General features: G+C 37.3%; 1 protein-coding gene across 1 annotated transcript in view; it reads left to right on the top strand.

The window, feature by feature from the left end:
- The first annotated feature begins 816 nt into the window (after positions 1-816).
- NFIL3 (nuclear factor, interleukin 3 regulated) overlaps positions 817-19,267 on the top strand; it is a 31,453-nt gene continuing 13,002 nt past the window's right edge. The window contains exon 1 of the mRNA XM_053702384.1: positions 817-1,094. The gene's annotated coding sequence lies outside the window, so the exon portion shown is untranslated. The remainder of the gene's footprint in view (positions 1,095-19,267) is intronic.

Here is a 19,267-nt window from a genome sequence, read left to right on the forward strand (position 1 = left end):
CAAGGGAGGAAAGAGATGGTCAGGAATAAGCACAATGACAGGTGGAACTAGAGGGTACGGGCGCCTGACAGCACTAGAAGGGGCAGCTGAAGGGGAACCACTCCTCCTAGTCTAGAAATCCAGGTTTCAGACGTGAGTATTAATCCCTGAAACGCTTAGGAGGCTTAGTGACTCTTTAAGACTTTACCCTGATGAAAAATAAACGGTACCTGACACCATTTTGAAAGGAAACCTGTTTAATAGTGAGCCCATGTGTATTCCCTGCTACCAATGGGAGATAGGTTGAGCCCAGCATATCTCCATGCCCTGTCTCAGTGGGATTAACCATTAAGTGGTTGGTTACAGTCCCACTGGGTCCTTTCACTAACATTCTGAATCATTTCTATTTTTTTCGAAAACAACACCTGGAATCCACCGCATAAGAATATATTAAAAGCGCACAAGCGTAAAGCAGAGACTACAAAGACCGATACATAGCGCGTCTTGACAACAGGTGCATGAGAGTTCCTCGGCTGCCAGACACATTGTAAAGCCATTGGGTTAATGTTATAGTCTATTCACATAAACAGTTAATTGGTCGCCCGTGTATTCTTGTTGTAGAGTTACGTAAATGGTGCCCTCCCTTCTTCCCCCCGCCGCTCGTTATGCAATATACAAGAACAAGAGCCACACGCTCAACAGTAACACAGTGTTCGCAAGCAGAGTTCTCAATTCTCTCTATCGTCCCGCCCCGTCTCCCATAAGCCACTCCTATTGGACCGGTAACTGGCTGGCCGTTTCGCTGATTGGATGTGATGACTCCTGGTTGAGTCAGTGCAAGCCTGGAAGTGTACCCAGAGTAAAGCTAAGGAGTATTGACCTACTAACACACATCCCAGCAGCAGCAGCAGCAGCAGGCTACAGATTGGAGCAGGAGTCAGGTTCTTACATACTGCACAGGAGGCGCTTGCATCCCAACAAAGTAATACTACTATGTATTTTTTGGGTGCTTTTTTCTGAATACATCTCTAATAATTAACTCATTGGCTACAAATATGCAGTCTTTAAAAACACAAACCATCAAGGATACCTGAGATCTCTTGTCAAACATAAAGGTAATATTTGAGAACGGTATATATTTGATAAATGTACCTTAGGTTACTATTGTCCCAGCCTTGATTGAGAGCTGTTGATGTGGTGCTTGGCTCAGGTGTTTGCTCTTACACACAGTAACGGATCAGCACGTACGCTAGGGAACCAAGTCTGTTTTGCTCGCTTTGCTACATTGATTGTTGCGTAAATATGTCTGCTTTTTACTTGAATGGAAATGAATGTGACAGTGAGTGACGAGGCGGCTTTCAGATCTGGCACCGGTCAGAGCTGTTTGTTTCGCTCAGAATAGAATAACGCTTTCATTGAATACTATGTGACCATCCATTAGTTTATTTAATGTCATGTTGTCAAACTATATATTTGTAAAATGTGTGTATGTCTGTGTGTAGGGGGAACCCAACACATTGGTTACGTGCTCCTTAAAAATATTGCTAATGAGACTGAATTGAATCCCCGTCTTATTTTCAATGGAAAAATCTTACTTTAGAATGCTACAATAAAATGTGTCATCTATATATGCACAATAAGATTCAGTGTATTTTTATCCACAGAGCACGTTAGTTTGTAGTGCTATGTTCTTGTGCAGGTTTTTCCTCCTTTTGTTGTCTGAGAGCCCGAGGGAGGGTTTGTATGCCTTGTTCTTTCATTGCATAATGTGTGCTGTGAAGCGCTTGGGAGGCGGCGGGACTCCAGGCTGTGTGTGTTTTGTGTATTGATTTACTCATTTTGGTGCAGGGAATTCATCAGTTTGTTAATGAAATCCACATCCGCCTCTCCGGATGTTACTGAGCTACCTAGAGAAATATATTTACTGTACTCATATTGTACCTGCTCTTGCCATTCTGAGAAATTAGACATAGTAATAGGTTTGTCATTGCGTTTAATTAGATATTATTGCAGGTCATGTATCTAAATGCAAATAACTCTGGTTTGGTTGTTCTAGAATTGTTTCTATGTTATAAAATATAACCGAATAGTTATTTAAGGATCTTTATAAGGGGAGAGAACGTAAATGATGGAGTTGCAGCGCATTGTGTGTGGCAGTATCATTAAAAAATCATGTATTCACACATATGTGTGCGCTAATATACACGTGTATATAGCTTTTATTGCATATGTCTAGGCATGTTATATATGTATATATATGTGTGTGTGTATGTGTATATATATATATGTGTGTGTGTGTGTGTATATATATATATGTGTGTGTGTGTGTGTATATATATATATATATATATATAAATATATAATGTGTGTGTGTGTGTATATATATATATATGTGTGTGTGTGTATATATATATATATATATATATATATATATATATATATATATATATATATATATATATATATAATGTGTGTGTGTGTGTATGTATATATATATATATATATATATATAATGTGTGTGTGTATATATATATATATATATATATATATATATATATATATATAATGTGTGTGTGTGTGTATATATATATATATATATATATATATATATAATGTGTGTGTGTGTGTATATATATAATGTGTGTGTGTGTGAATAAAATGAGCACAGCTTCTCATGCAATAGATGATATGGTGCTCTCCCCAGCCTACAGTGAGTCCTGGCAGGCTGATCACACACGAGTTCCTGGAAATGTTGCATTATGTAACCTCGGTGTTATTATCTGGCAGTGCGGAGTTCTGTGTGGAAAGGGAGCTGATTGTGCGATTTTATAAGCTCTGTCACAAAAGAAACTAGGGCAGTCACAACATCACTGTGAAAGATATTTTCCCCTACGGCTTTTCAGATGATCACTGTCAGTGAATGTACTAGACAATGTCTGTGTAAAATAATGTTCCTGAAGGTTTGTCATGTTGTGTAATATGTTCTAAACAATGGAGATGTGTGTTGGTTGCCAGAGAGTTAGCAATGCGTTTTAAGTATTGCTGATGTTCATCCTATAGAAAGCCTAATATGAGCTTGGAAGTACATTCAAATGACTTCTTGCTATTCGAATCCTCTTGTACTATAGAAGGATGATTGGTATAAATAACATGCCATGTCATACAACATCCACTTTCACGCTGAAATCCATCACTATACTGAAAGAAATTCATAACACACGCAACAATAAACCTGGTACTGGAAACTGTTCTTCTGTCTGACCTTCGTTTCGTCAGTGCTGGGTATAATGATTTATGCCTCAAACACCCCCATGATATTATTTGACTAGACATATATATATTACACACACATAATAATAATACGCTTCTGCGCAAGTTAGCCTGGCACATTAAGCGCTGGGCTGCACCAGGGGTGCCGCTGCTGCGGGCGGTGGTTGTTGTGATTGAGGAGGGAGCACGTGAATGGGAGACAGTGTGGGCGGGGCCGCAGTGGAAGCGCTGTGCATCTCGGCCGGGCACTGCATTCCTTTGTTCTCCTGCAGGGAGCCAGACGGCTGCTGCTTTGCCTGTTTAGCTTATGTAACTGCTCCACGGCCATGTGCACACTGTGTCCCTGCTGTTTGTGGGCCTGGTATTAGCTCACACTAGCCTTCTAGCCACAGAAACTGCATAATAAGTCATTTGTGCTGTTTTAAATGTTTAAAAATGTTTTAGGTACATTAGGCTCTAGGAAAATTAAAATGTTCTGATTGTGCACACATCTTGCGTTTGTTACTTTAAATGGACCATATTCATGTTATATAATGAATGCACTTTCGCTTTTATCATGTTCCTTCAGTAGGTGGCAGTCATTTAAAATATATCAGTGCACTTCACGTTACAGTTTCGTAACAACAGTATTACAAAATGTGGTGAGAACATTTTGTTACAACACATTCACAAATCTTTTCCTCAGATTTGAAGCAATGCTGATCATATTCTGATCCACGTATATATATATTACACAGATACTTGTTAAAGGGGAACCTTATTATAAACCAGTCGTGTGTGTGATGCTAGGATGCACATGTCATTATTTAATAGTGACTTACTAGATAAAAACTGCTAACTACGAATTTAGGCTAAATTAATTAGTTGTCAGGTGGCAGTTCTCAGATACTTCCATACAGTCCAGTTTTTATCCCCAGAAATACAGATCCACTTTTTCAATACAAAATGTGTGTATAAACACAATACTTTATATGCACAAAACAATGTATAAAATTAGTTTATTTGTGAACACATAAATAACATCTGTCCTAAATAATAATAAAACTACACATATGAACTCATATCTAAACATTTCTTTAACTTAGGTAATATTTAACCAAATGATTACACCAGGTGCTTTCAATTTTGCCATTTTACCGCATATAATATAAATGTAGACAAATAATATTGAGCAATAACCTTGATAAATGTGATTGGAATTATAAATTTGATTTTTTTTTCTACAGTCCATGGTATTGTATATATATATATTACTGATGATAAAACGATTGCAACAATACAGTGTAATTTGATAGGATTCACATTCATATAGCTCATTTCATATAGTATATTAAATTTGCTTATGGGATTTATCATACAATTACTTAAAGGGACAGTCAACACTAGAATTTATGTTGTTTTAGAATATAGATAATCCCTATTATTACCCATTCCCCGGTTTTGCATAACCAACACTATTTTATTAATATACTTTTAACTTATATCTATGCATCTTCTGACAGCCCCCTGATCACATGACATTTTATTTATTATCTATTGACTTTGATTTTAGCCAATTAGTGCAGTGTCTGCCACAACCCACAGGCATGATCACAATGTTGTCTATATGGCTCACATGAAATAGCTATACCCTGTTGTTAAAAGCAAATAAAAAAGCATGTGATAAGAGGACCTTCAAGAAATTAGAAATTATCATATGAGCCTTCCTAGGTTTAGCTTTCAACTAAGAATACCAAGAGAACAAAGCCAAATTAGTGATACAAGTAAATTAGAAAGTTTATTAAAATTACATGCCCTATTTGAAACATGAAAGTTTTTTTAACTTGACTGTCCCTTTAACATGCTTATAAGACCAAATTTGCTGTTTTAAGTTTGTAATATATGATTAGGAAATAATTACATATAAATGTCTGTTTCGGTCCCCTGTGTCATGTAACAGCCATCAGCTAATCACAGACTCATATACATATACACTGAGTGTGAAGTAGTAGCTGGTACTTCTGAAAGTGTGCATATAAAAAGACTGCATACAATTTGATAATGGAAGTAACTTGGAAAGTTTCTTAAAACTGCATGCTTTTTACTATAACAATCATGAAAGTTTAACTTTGACTTTAGTGTTCTGTTAAAGGGACAGTCTACACAAGAATATTTATAGTTTTAAAAAAGATAGATAACCCCTTTATTACCCATTCCCTAGTTTTGCATAACCAACGGTTATATTATTACACTTTATACCTCTGTGATTACCTTGTATCTAAGCCTCTGCAAACTGCCCCCTTTTTCAGTTTTTTTGACAGACTTGCATTTTAGCCAATCAGTGCGGGCTCCTAGGAACTCCACCTGCGTGAGCACAGTGTTATCTATATGAAACACATGAACTAACACCCTCTAGTGGTGAAAAACTGTCAAAATGCCCTCCCAGATTTAGCTTTCAACTAAGAATACCAAGAAAACAAAGCAAAATTGGTGATAAAAGTAAATAGGAAATTTTTTTAAAATTACATGCCCTATCTAAATCATGAAAGTTTATTTTGGGCTAGACTGTCCCTTTTTAAGTATGTTTTATTGCCCCTGATTTCTGTACCTTTAATTGGAGACTAATACCTTTCGTTCTTCTAGCAAACTAAAAACTACCCAATGTATTAGTGTTTTTAAGTAATATAAAGAAACAACTATGAAATGTTCTAATGTGAACTGCTCAAACTGCAGCATTTTGTTTAACCCTTCAAACTGGTTAAAAACTAATTCAAGTCAGGCAGAAACAGCAAGGCACTCCTGTTCTGGAACTAAACACAGCCTCTTAGCCAGTCAGGATAGGCATATGTGTATAGCCACAACACCAGACATATGTTCTGCTCAGGATCTAGACTGGAAGTGCATTGCCGTCCAGACCTGATTTTCACTTTGTAGGTACATAGTTCTGTTCAACGGAAAGTGCTATAATAAAATGATCTAGCACATGAAAACATTCATCCTTTTATGAACAGCATTAAAGGGAAACTGAACCCCAATTTTTTATTTTGTGATTCAGATAGAGCATGCAATTTAAGCAACTTTCTAATTTACTCCTATTATCAAATTTTCTTCGTTCTCTTGCTATCTTTATTTGAAAAATGCATCTAAGCTTTTTTTTTTTTGGTTCAGAACTCTGGACGGCACTTTTTTATTGGTGGATGAATTTAGCCACCAATCAGCAAGGACAACCCAGGTTGTTCACCAAAAATGGGCCGGCATCTAAACTTACATTCTTGCATTTAAAATAAAGATACCAAGAGAATTAAGAAAATTTGATGATAGGAGTAAATTAGAAAGTTGCTTAAAATTGCATGCTCTATCTGAATCACGAAAGAAAAAATTTGGGTTGTGTCCCTTTAATTATTATTTACCCTCTAATTGTTGTGCCACTTGTAAAGTCAATAATATTTAAGATCCCTTATCTGTTAAATGGTTGCTACAATGCTGCAGTGTTTGTCAAGAATGTGCTAGTAATGAGGAGGGGGCTGTAATCTGGCTAATTGTGCACATTTCTTTCAGTGAGTAAACTTTTTGATAAGTGACTCATTGGTTTAATCCGCTGAAAAACACTTTTTTTTTAAGTCTTCTTAAGAAATACTAAATAAACTAAACTAAGAAAGAATTTAAATAAAATATAATAGCTTTTAAAGAATGAAGATTAATTTAGAAGACCAACACTCATGGCTGTGTTATGTCTGTTCTCCAAACAGTGATCCACTCTCACTAGGTTTGTTGCTCTCACTGTGTAACAGAAGACATGTAACAGTCCTCAGCATGGCCAGTGAGTCACTGAAATCCATTCACAAGCACTGTGAGACATCTTGGAGAAGAGACACGTATAGTACAGAGAAACAGCTGCTAGATATATTGTGATTTACTCATGTTTATTTGTCAGTATGAATACTTATGTGCTTAAAACACTAGTTTTGTAAACGTTTTGCTAAGAAAATGCATTATGATGCAAAACAGTCTGTTTTTTCTTATGCCCATTATAAACACAAATTTAAAGGGTCGTTGTAATGCAAATATCATCTAGCTAAAAACCCTCTTCAGAGCAGCAACACATTGCATGCTCTGACACTGCATCAAAGGCAGTTAGCACACATTTATGTTACTATGGTTAGTATGCAGTGTTTCCTGAGGTTGGGGAGGGAAATACCTGCATACATTTCTAAGATACTAAACAGTAGCAAGTTGATTTGGGTTTACAGACTATCTTTAAATGGTTAATATATATATATATATATATATATATATATATATATATATATATATATATATATATATATATATATATATATATATTATATCTTTATTGGCAGAGATTTGTAAATGTAATACAATCATAATGCCAAGTATTGCAGATCTTTCTGGTAGCAACAGGTTTGTTATCTATAGTCTTTTTTTCTACTAATTGTGACATAATAGGGTTTAGGGTTTACAGGAATCCATTCCCACTGAGTCTGTTGCTGGGATCACCCTGTGCTAATCAGTCCTGAAATGTGATCCTGGAGACAGGATAACACTGTTTGTTTGTACAGAGCGTGGGCAAGGCAGGCTTGGAGGAGGGGGATGCTCTGCCAGTCACGTATTCCCTGTGTTTGGAGTATAGTTGTCCATTAACAAAGCAGGAATGAAGGAAGAACTATTTGTGCTCAATACTATCTGAAATAGAAAATCGTTTTAAAACGTCAGGAGGAAGTTAAGATAACAAGGAGGGTGACACTCATTGCTCATCAGTTTTTCATATCAAAGCATTTGTCCTTCTTTTCTTTTTTTTACCAGGAGCAATGCTTATACATATAGTTAAGTGTCTCTGTTATAATAATTGTAAATAGTTTTGTTTTTAAAATAAGCTTTAAAGGGAAACTAAACTGAAAATGAAATAACCCACAGGTCTGACTATGCATAGAAAAAAAAGAAAGACATACTCTTTCATTATTTCTTTTGTCTGCTTTTCATATGAAACAATTTGGGTTTTCCAGTGCCCGTGGCTGGAGTGCATCCTGCAAGACACCAGAACTCTTAGACTGCAGCATTCTACAAGTGATTGCTAATATCCTTGCAGACCCTCATTTATATCTCTCCCAGCAGAAAATATAGGAGAAACATACAAATGATATTCATGAGCTGCTCTGAGACACAGAACAAAAAATATACACATTTTGCTAACAATTTAAGTTATTATTAAACATTTGTTTTGTATACAATCTTTTGCAATGCAGATACATACTATGCATAATCTATACAGTAAACTCCCAGTTAACCGGCACCCATGGGGATTGGTAGATTCTGGATAAGTGTAGTTTCTGGTGGCGTGAGAGTTACTATTAAAATAGGCCTAACTAGGTCCTATAACCCATACTATACTATAAATGCTGTATTTTTATTTTATGTTAATATTTAAATACAGTAAATAAAAGCAAATTATTAATATTAATGCCGCCTCTGTTCAGTCCCGGGCACCCAGTGGCAGCTGATGTCTAATTCTCAGACTGCCTTGTGCTCACAGCTTTCAAGAGCAGTTGTGTAGGGTCTGGTGGCATTAAAAGAGCTTGCTTTCACATTTGAGAGCCCACTATAGAGAAAAGAAGTTGCAGAGCAAAGTTAGTGTTAATTTTAATGTATAGTATATTCAATTTTTTTTTTTTTTCTGGTTAACTGAGAGTTTACTGTAATAAAACAAAAGTGAATTGTTAACTTTATGCACATTTATATTGTTTTAAAAATAGAAAGAGATATTTAAAAACTATTAGCATGTGCTGTCCATTTAGGGGAATGAATGTGTTTAGAAATAACCACAAATTGTATTTTATACTATTAACTGTATTTTTCACTGCCAGTGTTACATTACAATAGTATTCTTTTGTTCTCTAAAAACATATTTATCATGGGGAAATTATATATATATTTATATTATCTCACAAAACAGAACTGCATTCACTGGATTTATCAAAAAATAGAAAATGCATTTACATACTGTGACGTTTCCTCAGATCAAGCTTTTTATAACTTAGTAACCTGGTAGTTGACCGGACGTGAAGTGGGAGTGCAGATACTCTGGGGCTTTGATATATATATATATACCCATTTAAGCACTGCAGTGTAAAATATCTGTATACAAAATATTTTAGAATCATATATAAATTGTCATTTTGTTACTTCAGTTTAAAAGGTTTTGCAGGTATAGTGCAGTCCAAAGATACGTCCCTTGAAAATCCTGAGTGTGTTTATGTATTGTGCTCTGATCTGATTGTAACCAGTTAAAAGGACGCTAAAATGAATTTAAAATATTGCAGTACGTGCAGCATATAGTTTGCTTGACTTTATTCAAAACAAGAGGATTAAGCATATTTCCTAGGAGAGGGCACTTGCATTGCTCTCTGAATTAGTGAATGGGTCACACATGCCATCATAGAGGAGTAATAGCAACTAGCACATTACAGGGGGAACACACTCTGTTTGCTATCTATGGGGCAGGTAATGCAGAACCTTTGTTAGCTTTACAACTCACTCTAAAAAAAAATGAAAAAAAAACCCAGAGGCACTGAGCGACTAGACCAAAATGGTGGTAAGCACGATTGGTGGACATTCAGGTCCTGGACAAACACCTAACATTTATTCAGGGGCTTTATTAGACCTCACTGGGCCTCAGGGCAAAGGCAGTGGTTGGGCCCTCCATCTCAGCAGTGTCCTTTTTCGGTTGTTTGCAATCAGCAGAAGCTGAGCTGGCAAACACATAGGAGAAAGAGGAGCTTCCACCTTGTGATACTGACATCCTTTCCCCTGGTTAGTCATTACCACTTGCTGAGCCTTCCTGTACAAATATCGTGGCAAGCTTTTTTCTGCACAGTAAGGGGTCGATTTATCAAGCTGAGACAAACGGCGCACATACGCGCCCCTGTCTGCCACAGCTGGCCTCTGGCAAGCTGAATTCCGCTGCCGGAATTCAGTATTGCACACAAGCGCTATTTTGCGCTCGTGGGCAATCCCACCTCTCCTCAAGCACAGCCAATCATGTGCGGGCAGGAGTTGTCAATCTCCCCGGTCGGACAAGACCAGGGAGATTGAAATTCGCCACCTAAGAGGTGGCGAAAGGTTAGGGAAGCAGCGGTCTGATGACCGCTGCTTGTTAAATATGGACTGCAGTCGTATACAGGCAAAGCCTACCGATGGGTTTGATAAATTGACCCCTAACTCTTACAGCCATCTTGGAAACCCTGCCACCATAAAGTAAAAGCAAATCCATACACTTTCCTTAAAATGTGAGCCCTTTTATTTTGCAGGTGAGCACACAGAGGGGTCAGACATGATGAAGGGGGAGCCCACGCTGACCCCCCCCCTCATAGTGACCTCCATACTGATTGCAGGGCCAGATGGGTCAATAGAGGTGTAGGCCTAATCTAAGTCGAGACCTCTGGGACCCCTGTAGTTACACTTCTGCTTTTTTTTTTTTTTTTTTTTTAACTGTAACAAACATATTAGACATTTATGCAGAATTACATTTTGAGTTTAATATCACCAGACCGGAGAAGAGAGGAGTCGTAAATATATATTATTTGCTTAAATGTAATAGTAAAGGTTGAGCCATATTTAACCAAGATATTACACAAGGTGGCTATGTGACCTTGGCTGGCAAAACAGAAATTTGCATACACATACAATAATTCTTTCTTGATGCAGGATTTTTTTTTTTTTAAGGAGACTGTATATACTTTAAATTAACTTAATGACCCCTTGTGCCATATGGGCGTAGGTACTACATCACACAGTACATTGCCCAGCGTACAACATAGCGCATGCTGCAGTCTCGGCTGTCAGCTTAGACAACCAAGAGTGCAGCCGGGGGCAAAAGGGAGCAGTGATCATGCTCCCTTTACCATATAAATCCAGGTCGCTGATACAGACAATGACACAGACAGTGTCACTGTCTGTATCTGCTGCGGTGGAGCTGTGGGAGTTGTAGGAAGCAATGAGGGAGGCAGTTAGGTGGCCCATCGCCGGGGCAGGAAGGGGAGTGTTCCCTATGTTACAGAAAATATTTTACTTGGAGAGTGGGAAGGATGGGTCCACTACACTGTGGCAAAGGGGATTATAAAAGGGGGTCATACACTATGATCGCTGTGAGGGGGAAAAGAAACATTCGCCTAGATTACGAGTCTTGCGTTAAGCCTTAAAAAGCAGCGTTGAGGGGTCCCAATGCTGCTTTTTAATGCCCGCTGGTATTACGAGTCTGGCAGGTACAGGTGTACCGCTCACTTTTTCTCTACGACTCGAGCATACCGCAAATCCCCTTACATCAATTGCGTATCCTATCTTTTCTATGGGATTTGCCTAACGCCGGTATTACGAGTCTTGGAGAAAGTGAGCGGTATAGCCTCTCCTGTCAAGACGCATTTAAAAGTCAGTAGTTAAGAGTTTTATGGGCTAACGCAGTAACATAAAACTCTTAACTAAAGTGCTAAAAAGTACACTAACACCCATAAACTACCTATTAACCCCTAAACCGAGCCCCCCCCCCCCCACTTCGCAAACACTTAAATAAAGTTTTTAACCCCCAATCTGCCGACCGGACATCGCCGCCACTTAAATGTATTAACCCCTAAACCGCCGCACTCCTGCCTCGCAAACACTAGTTAAATATTAACCCCGAATCTGCGGTCCCTAACATCGCTGACACCTACCTACATTTATTAACCCCTAATCTGCCGCCCACAACGTCGCCGACACTATATTAAATGTATTAACCCCTAAACCTAAGTCTAACTCTAACACCCCCCCCTAACTTAAATATAATTTAAATAAAACGAAATAAAATAACTACAGTTTACTAAATTATTCCTATTTAAAACTAAATACTCACCTGTAAAATAAACCCTAAGCTAGCTACAATATAACTAATAATTACATTGTAGCTAGTTTAGGATTTATTTTTATTTTACAGGCAAGCTTGTATTTATTTTAACTAGGTAGAATAGTTATTAAATAGTTATTAAAGGGACATTATACACTCATTTTTTCTTTGCATAAATGTTTTGTAGATAATCTATTTATATAGCCCATAAAGTTTTTTTTTTAAATTAATGTATAGTTTTGCTTATTTTTAAATAACATTGCTCTGATTTTCAGACTCCTAACCAAGCCCCAAAGTTTTATGTGAATACGCTCGACTACCTACTCCAGCTTGCTCCTGTTTGTGTAAAGGGTCTTTTCATATGCAAAAGAAGGGGGAGGGGGGGGAGTGTCTTATTTGCCACTTGCAGTGGGCTTTCCAGCTACCTTTTCAACAGAGCCAAACTGACAGCTTCTAAGTAGGTTTTTAAACAGTTTTATACTGGATTTTTATATCAGTATCTGTGCATATTATTCTTTATAGTAGTGTCTATTACATGCAGTTATATGAAAATGAGTGTATACTGTTCCTTTAACTATTTAATAGCTACCTAGTTAAAATAAGTACAAATGTACCTGTAAAATAAACCCTAACCTAAGTTACAATTACACGTAACAGTACACTATCATTAAATTAATTCCCTAAACTAACTACAATTAAATACAATTAAATTAAATAAACTAAATTGCGAAAAAAAAACAAACACTAAATTACAGAAAATAAAAAAATAATTACATGAATTTTAAACTAATTACACCTACTCTAATCCCCCTAATAAAATAAAAAAGCCCCCCAAAATAATAAAATTCCCTACCCTATACTAAATAGCAAATAGCCCTTAAAAGGGCCTTTTGCGGGGCATTGCCCCAAAGTAATCAGCTCTTTTACCTGTAAAAAAAAAATACAATACCCCCCCCACATTAAAACCCACTACCAACACAACCAACTCTACTCTAAAACCCACCCAATCCCCCCTTAATAAAACCTAACACTACCCCCTTGAAGATCACCCTACCTTGAGACGTCTTCACCCAGCCGGGCACAAGTGGACCTCCAGAGGGGCAGAAGTCTTCATCCGATCCGGGAAGAAGAGGTCCTCCAGAGGGGCAGAAGTCTTCATCCAGACAGCATCTTCTATCTTCATCCATCCGGAGCGGAGCGGGTCCATCTTCAATCCAGCCGATGCGGAGTATCCTCTTCAAACGAAGTCCAAGCGAAGAATGAAGGTTCCTTTAAATGACTTCATCCAATATGGCGTCCCTTCAATTGCGATTGGCTGATAGGATTCTATCAGCCAATCGGAATTAAGGTAGGAAAAATCCTATTGGCTGATCCAATCAGCCAATAGGATTGAGGTCGCATTCTATTGGCTGATTGGAACAGCCAATAGAATGCGAGCTCAATCCTATTCGCTGATTGGATCAGCCAATAGGATTTTTCCTACCTTAATTCCGATTGGCTGATAGAATCCTATTAGCCAATCGAAATTGAAGGGACGCCATCTTGGATGACATAATTAAAAGGAACCTTCATTCTTCGCTTGGACTTCATTTGAAGAGAATGCTCCGTGTCGGCTGGATTGAAGATGGACCCGCTCCGCTCCGGATGGATGAAGATAGAAGATGCCATCTGGATGAAGACTTCTGCCCCTCTGGAGGACCTCTTCTGCCCGGATCGGATGAAGACTTCTGCCCCTCTGGAGGTTCACTTGTGCCCAGCTGGGTGAAGACGTCTCAAGGTAGGGTGATCTTCAAGGGGGTAGTGTTAGGTTTTATTAAGGGGGATTGGGTGGGTTTTAGAGTAGGGTTGGGTGTGTGGGTGGTGGGTTTTAATTTTGGGGGGGTATTGTATTTTTTTTTTACAGGTAAAAGAGCTGATTACTTTGGGGCAATGCCTATTTGTAATTTAGTATTGGGTAGGGAATTTTATTATTTTGGGGGGCTTTTTTATTTTATTAGGGGGATTAGAATAGGTGTAATTAGTTTAAAATTCTTGTAATTATTTTTTTATTTTCTGTAATTTAGTGTGTGTGTGGGGGGGGGGGTTTCCGTAATTTAGTTTATTTAATTTAATTGTAGTTAGTTTAGGGAATTAATTTAATTATAGTGTAGTGTTAGGTGTAATTGTAACTTAGGCTAGGGTTTATTTTACAGGTAACTTTGTACTTATTTTAGCTAGGTAGTTATTAAATAGTTAATAACTATTGTACCTAGTTAAAATAAATACAAAGTTGCCTGTAAAATAAAAATAAATCCTGAGATAGCTACAATGTAACTATTAGTTAGGGTTTATTTTATAGGAAAGTATTTAGTTTTAAATAGGAATAATTTATTTAATTGTAGTAATTGTATTTATATTATTTTAAATTATATTTAAATTAGGGGGGGGTGTTAGGATTAGACTTAGGTTTAGGGGTTAATATATTTATTATAGTGGCGGCGACGTTGGGGGCAGCAGATTAGGGGTTAATAATTGTAGTTATGTTGCGGCGACGTTGGGAGCGGCAGATTAGGGGTTAATAAATATAATGTAGGTGGTGGCGATGTTGGGAGCAGCAGATTAGGGGTTCATTAGTATAATGTAGGTGGCGGCGGTGTCCGGAGCAGCAAATTAGGGGTTAATAATATAATGCAGGGGTCGGCGATGTCGGGGCCGGCAGATTAGGTGTTAATAAGTGTAAGATTAGGGGTGTTTAGACTCGGGGTTCATGTTAGGGTGTTAGGTGTAGACGTAACATTTATTTTCCCATAGGAAACAATGGGGCTGCGTTAGGAGCTGAACGCTGCTTTTTTGCAGGTGTTAGTTATTTTTTTCAGCCAGCTCAGCCCCATTGATTCCTATGGGGAAATCGTGCACGAGCACGTTACACCAGTTTACCGCTGACTTAAGCAGCGCTGGTATTGAGGTGAGATGTGGAGCTAAATTTTGCTCAACGCTTACTTTTTAGAGGCTAACGCCGGGTTGAAAAAAACCTGTAATACCAGCATTGTCTTAAGTGAGTGGTGAGAAAAAACTGAGCGTGAGCACCGCAAGCCTTACCAACAAAAACTCGTAATCTAGCCGATTGTTTTTTATTAATAAATTGAAAAAAAAAAGAAATGTATATAAAAAAAACTGGGTAGTGGCAGAGACCATTGGGGGGTGGTTAGAGAGCTGTTTGGGGAGGGGGATCATGGAGGTGGGAGGGTAAGGGAGACCCTACACTGCAACAAAAAAAAATAAAGCTCTAAAACTTAGAGGCATAAAACCAATTTTTTTTTATTTCATGATTTAGAGCCAATTTTCCAATTTAATTTTATTATGAAATTTGCTTTGTTTTCAAGGTATCCTTTGTTTAAAAACGTACCTATGTAGGCTGAGAAGTAGTGATACACTGCTGGGAGCTAGCTGCTGATTGGTGGTGGCACATATTTGCCTCTTATCATTGGCTGACCAGATGTGTTCAGCTAGCTTGCAGTAGTACATTTTGTCACCTTCATCAAATGATAACAAGAGAATAAAGCTCATTTGATAATAGTAGTAAATTGGCACATTGTTTAAAACTGCATCTGAATCATGACAGAACATTTTTAGGTTTTATGTCTCTTTAATACTGGCAGACTGTCTGCCAGTACCTAAGATGGTAGTGAAAAGTGTTTGGAGGGGAGCTTTTTGGGAGGGATCAGGGAGGTATGAGGTGTCAGATGGGAAGGTAATCTTTACCCTTGAATATGTTTACCCTTGCCAGGTAGCTAATTAACCCCTTCACTGCCGGTAATTTCAGAAGTGTGGTGCAATGCATGTAGCTATTTCTGAACAAAGGGGGGAAGCTTTTACATTAATTTGTGTTATTACTGTACAAGCGGTATGAAAATAATTTCAGTGAGAATCCTAGTTTGTGAAAAAGTGAACGATTATTTTAGTTTTTTTTTAAAATTTTATGTGATCGCATTTGGTGGCGAAATGGTGGCATGAAATATACCAAAATGGGCCTAGATCAATACCTTGGGTTGTCTACAAAAAATAAATTATATATAGTTTTGTAAATCAAAACAAACCAAGGCTCTATTTCTGTTTCAATCCAGTGATCGCAAAGATGGTAAAAAAAAAATTCTCTGGTACTTTAGGCAAGTTTTTTTTCCTCTGAAATTCCCGGGCCTGAAGGGGTTAACAGACCCACGTTTTAATATTTTAGTTGCAAAGACCTCTAATACATTTTCCATCCCGCTCTTAGTAGCCAAGGGGTTAAAATTGTTGTTAATTTACATTACTATTATCATGGTGTGTCATGCCTTTCCAAAGTGAGTCACAGGTCTTACAGATTAAGAAAAAATGGTATCCTTAAAATGTAAAATATAAAAACTTTTACCTGTTTAAACACTAATTTATAAAGTTATTTCCTTATTTCTAAATTACAAAATTAGTTGAAGACACGGATCCTAAAACAGTTCTGAGGTTTTATTTTAAATAAGCACAGCAAACCTTTCACCAGGAAACATAAGCTAGAATCTTGCCAGTAGTGTACCACAAAACCCATCTGAGGTTTTGTGTATGTGCTTAGTGATTTACATTAAACACTGCATTCTTAAGTGACTGTACAAATGTCATTGTTTGAAGAGACTTTATAAGTGAAAGATAAGATATGAAATACCATAAAATGAGAGAAATCCACCAAATTATACACACAGCCTAAAACTTTGATAAAACTCTAAATGGAAACAGAAAATAAAAGCTAGATACAATGATTTATTAAAGCAAAGACTAGCCCAATAGTAATATGTAGACTATTAATATTTTTAAATGCTATTAGTTGTTTAAATATTAAAGACAATGTATTGTTTTTAGTTTATATCAAGTAGTAGGTGCCACTGTGTTCTATTTTGGTGAGCAGTTAGGTACAGATACAGTTTGCAAACAATAGCTATGTGGAATATACCAACAATTTAATTTATTTATGAGAATTTAAAGGATCACTAATAGGACCAGTAGAATAGCATAATCAATAAATACATAATAAACAGACAATGCAAAAGCACTTTATTTGAATTTTACGAGTAGATTTTTTTTCTGACAAATTTCAGTTAGTTTTATTTTCCTTCCCATGTCATCATGTAACAGCTATTAGCCAATCACAAAATGCATATCCATATAGTCTGTGAATCTTGCACATGCTCAGTAGGAGCTGGTCCCTCAAAGTATGCATATAAAAATGGTTGCACATATTTACATAATGGATGTGAATTGGAAAGGTGTTTAAAATTGTGTGCTCTATCTGAAACATGAAAGTTTATTTTAACTTTAGTGGTCCGTTAAAGGTATGGGAAAGTCAAAATTAAACTTGATTCAGATAGAAGTGAATTTAGAAGTGTCTTAAAATGACGCTCTATTTTCAAATGTACTTTGTTCTTTTGGTATCCATTGTTGAAAAGGAATATATACATTTCCTACATTAGTGGGAGCTAGCTGGTGATTTGTGCCTGCACACACATGTCTCTTGTGATTGGCTGACTAGATGTGTTCAGCTAGTTCCCAGTAGTGAAGTGCTGTTCCTTCAGCAAAGTATCAAGGGAAATTTGATAGAAGTAAATTGTAAAGTAAACATTTTTGTTCTGTGTGAATCATGAAAGAAAAAAAATTGGGTTTCATGTCCCTTTAATGTTTTTTCAATCTTACTATATTCCACATAGCCATAATTTGCACAAGTTATCTGTCCTTAATTGTCCTCAGCAGAATAGGTTATATAAGGGAAACCTAGGTTTCTACATGGTAGGCAGCCCTATTACTTAATAGAAACTGAAGGGAATTGGAAATCCCACAATTAAAGGGACAGTCAACACTTACTTTAACATGTTTTTATATTGAAAATAACAAAACGGAGGTCCGCCTACACTATACCCCTCCTGCCTTGCCGCCTTGCTTCTGTCCTAATCAGCGGCGCTAACTACTCTAATACCCAGTAAATATGGATGCCGGACTCCCCCCACCATTACGTAGCTGCCTTCTTCTTCAACTTATAAGCAAATCAGAATCCAGGCATCGGACAGAAATTGCAAGCGCGTGCAATTTCAGTCCGAGGAATGGATTCTGATTTGCTTATAAGTTGAAGAAGAAGGCAGCTACGTAATGGTGGGGGGAGTCCGGCATCCATATTTACCGGGTATTAGAGTAGTTAGCGCCGCTGATTAGGACAGAAGCAAGGCAGGAGGGGTATAGTGTAGGCGGACCTCCGTTTTGTTATTTTCAATATAAAAACATGTTAAAGTAAGTGTTGACTGTCCCTTTAAGAGTAGGAAAAGGGGAACTAAATAATTAATGCAAGTATATTGCAAACTTCTTTTGTACTACAGATAATTAAACCTTTAATATTATAATCACAAAGTGTTTAGTGTCTCTTTTAGAAGTTTGTTAATATTAGATCCAATAGTATCAGGTGAGCTATTACAACTCTGATAAGTGCTGTACGGAACAAGCTTATTTGCATAATTCATCTTCATAGCTATAGAGCATAAGTGAAATGGCCAGTAGAGGAAAGCAATTTTATTGTAAGTACCAACGTAAATTTCCACAGGAAAAGCTTTCATTAAAACTATAAATTGATTTTCTTGGATTATGGGTAAAGGGGACGATTCTTTAAGCTCCGTATGCAGCTGTTTCTGCGCCGCCGGAAACAGGAGTTAAAAAGCAGTGGTCTTAAGACCGCTGCTCCTTAACTCGTCCATCATCTCTGAGGCGGCGGACAGCAATCCGCCCGATCGGATACAATTGGGTTGATTGACATTCCCTGCTAGCGGCCAATGTGCAGGGGGCGGCATTGCACAGTCATTTCTAGTGAAATGCTTGTGCAATAAGTCCAGGGTTTAGGCCCCCTCTTATTTCTCATCAAAAAAGGACTGATCCAATTAGTCATGGAGAAATGTATCTGAAAGTTAAGAGCTAGAGCTTAAAGGGACAGTCTACTCCAGAATTCTTATTGTTTAAAAAGGTAGATAATCCCTTTATGTTATATTAATATACTTTTTACTTCTGTGATTCATTTTTCACGCAATAAATGTGCTTACTCGCTCTAGCAGTGAAAAACTGTCAAATGCATTCAGATAAGAGGTGGCCTTCAAGGGCTTAGAAATTAGC

Source organism: Bombina bombina, chromosome 2 (assembly GCF_027579735.1).
Source record: "Bombina bombina isolate aBomBom1 chromosome 2, aBomBom1.pri, whole genome shotgun sequence".
Taxonomy (NCBI): domain Eukaryota; kingdom Metazoa; phylum Chordata; class Amphibia; order Anura; family Bombinatoridae; genus Bombina; species Bombina bombina.